The sequence below is a fragment of the Pteropus vampyrus genome, unplaced genomic scaffold (assembly GCF_000151845.1).
Source record: "Pteropus vampyrus isolate Shadow unplaced genomic scaffold, Pvam_2.0 Scaffold421, whole genome shotgun sequence".
Classification (NCBI taxonomy): Eukaryota; Metazoa; Chordata; class Mammalia; order Chiroptera; family Pteropodidae; genus Pteropus; species Pteropus vampyrus.
Window position 1 is genome coordinate 676,062 of NW_011889202.1, and position 2,986 is coordinate 679,047.

Genomic DNA, 2,986 nt, shown 5'->3' on the forward strand with positions numbered 1-2,986 from the left:
GGGAAAAGGGAGGGAGGGGAAGGTAGATAAGGGTAAAGGAGGTCAAATATATGATGACAGAAGGAGATTTGACTTTGAGTGGTGAGCACAATGTAATATACATATGATATGTTATTCAATTATGCACTTAAAACCTATATGATTTTATTAACCAATGTCACCCCAATAAATTTAGCACAAGAAACATTGGTCTGAAAGAACAAACTAAAATGATTATTATATAGATATTTCTTTAACATCTTCAAGTAGTCGTAGTGAGTCTTTGAGAGTGTTTTGTTTCCTCAAAATATATTTAGTCTTTTTTTCATTATACAAGTAAAGAAGTTCAGTATAGGCAAGTGGAAGGAGAAGTACCTTTAACTCCATCCCTCAAAACAGTAACTGATTGAATTGGGGCATATTCCCTTGAAAACTTTTATTTTTCTATTTTCTCCCCAGATTTAAGCTCCTGTGGCTTGTGTGATTTTGTATTCCCCTGTTACACTTGGCATTAGAGCATTAACATTTTCCATGTTATTACAAATGGTTTATAAACATTTTATTGGCTGCCCATTTCCACAGTCTGTTTTCCCAACGATCTTTTTTTTTTTTGTACCCAGAGAAGCAATACCGTTCTCCTTTGCCCAGCCTCATCCAGAGGTTTACCACAGGTTATATGCTATTCTGGCCAGCTAGCTCTAAACTCACACCTTTCTCTTATTAAAAGTAACCATACTGTACTTCCCTAGTAGATTCACTTGCCCTCTCTTCTAGATCACATTTTCATACCTTTTTCTGTCTACTCACGCCTCCAAGACTTGCTCATTGCCACCTGCATGCTCAGCTGATGACTTTACTTCATACTTCACTGAGAAAACTAAAGCATCAGAAGAAAACTTCTGTGGACCCGCTCCACCACGTCTAGCCATCTGCCCTCAAATAGTCTGCCTTCTTGTCTGTCAGCCTTGAGGAAATTTTCGTGGTCCTATCTATCCTGCTGCCACTTGGAACTAGATGCCAAATATTTTACTCCAGCACACTATTCGTATTTTTGACAGAGTCATTTGCAGCACAGAAACTGTTTGTTTGTTTTAAATGTATTTTTATTTTATTTTTTTAAATTATAGTTGACATACAATATTACATTAGTTTCAAGTGTACAACATAGTGAACCTGCGTTTATAAACCTTACGAAGGGATTACCACAATAAGTCTAGTAGCCATTTGTCACCATACAAAGTTATGACTTTATTTTTTTTTTACTTTTAAGAATTTCTTCTATTGTAATCCACCAAAAAACAAATCCATTTTTTTGATCCCCTTGCAGTTACTGTCCCATTTCTTTTATATCCTTTGCAGCAAAACTTCTATAAGAACTGTCTATATTCACTGTGTCTGATTCTTCAGCTTATATTCTTTCTAAACTTCCCTGCAGTCAGGCTCTTGCCCCATCATTCTACGAAAACTGCTGTCACCAAAATCACCAGTGACGTCAATATTTTTAAGATCACGAATAATCAACCTCCCCTTACTTGACGCATCAGCAGCACTGGACTCAGTTTATCACTCCTTCTTTTTTGATACACTGTCCTCATTTGGATCCCAGGATGCCACATACTCTTCATTTTCCTCTTATACTACTGTATGCTCTTAGCCTCTCATGTCGGGGCTTCCACATGTCTTCAGCTTTTTAATGTAACATTGTCTCAGGACTCAGTCCTTGGTCTTTGATTCTCATTCACCTGCTTGGTCATCTCATCCAATCTCATGGGTAAATCAGATATCTCAGAGGCAGCTTGAACCTAACAGTTTGTGGGACCAAAAGCTTGCTACTCCCATTATCATCTTTTATATGTCAACAGATGTGTCAAGTTCATTATTCTGGTAGCTCAGGCCACATAAAAGGGAGTCATTCCTTGATTTCTCTCTTACTGTCACGCCCTACTTCTAATCTATTAGTGTATTTGCTGGCTCTACCTTCAAATATATCCAAAATACTACCACTTCTCACTTTCTCCATTGTTGCTGCCCTGATCCAAGCAACCATTACTTCTCAGCTCAATCACTGGATTATGTCCTTACAGTTTACAGGAATATTATTTTAGAGTTGAGAAGGGATGCACCTCTTCTGACCTCAAGCCCAGGCTCTAGGTATAGATAAGCCAATCTTGAATGTGGGATTGCATTTGAGTAAAAATCATATTTAATGAACACTGTATTGCAGGTTCCAACTGCGCACTTAGGGTAGGGACTGGTACTGTTAGGGCTGCTGCTTATACCCACCAATAACAAAGATAAACATCTGGTCCTTGATAGATTCAGGCAGGGAATCCAACTGCTTAGTAATAGATGGGGCTCGAGGAAGATGAGTGAGAGCTCATGTTAAGTGACAAGAACAGCATCTGAGAGAGAGGTGCTCTGTTCAGGGGTAGGAAGGATGTCTGCTTGAGGAGTTCTTGTGCAGAAATGAGTAAGTGTGGTGTGTTGGCATTGGTGGTGACTCATGAAGAGGGCAAGGCAGGAGTAAATAATCTCCTGTGTATAATTAAAGGAGTGACAGGAATTCTATGATGAAACAAGAACTGAGTCATTTAGAGCCAGCTGTGGAGGGCTCCCTTTGAGGTAGCATCTGTCTTTGCAGCTGGCCACCAGGATCACACTCTGAGACCTTTCATCTGAAATCCTGACAATATCTTTAAACATTATCCCAAAAGGACACAAAGACTGAGGAAAGGGAGCTCGATGCATTTGAAAGTAATTTATTTTCTTTATTTAGACCACATCTCTTTACAGTTAATAATGCAGCAGCACTCTTTGTGACCAAATTTGAGAGAGTGAAAATTCTGAGGCCAAATTTGGCCCTTTATGTCTTAATGAGTCCACAGAGAAAAAAAAAAAAGAATCTGGCTTCCAAGACATTTTTTTCACAGGAGTCAGGAGCCACCTTTGGCTGCTGCATTGATGCATTGATGCTTTTTCCTAAGTAGAGTCTATCATGACAGCTTTC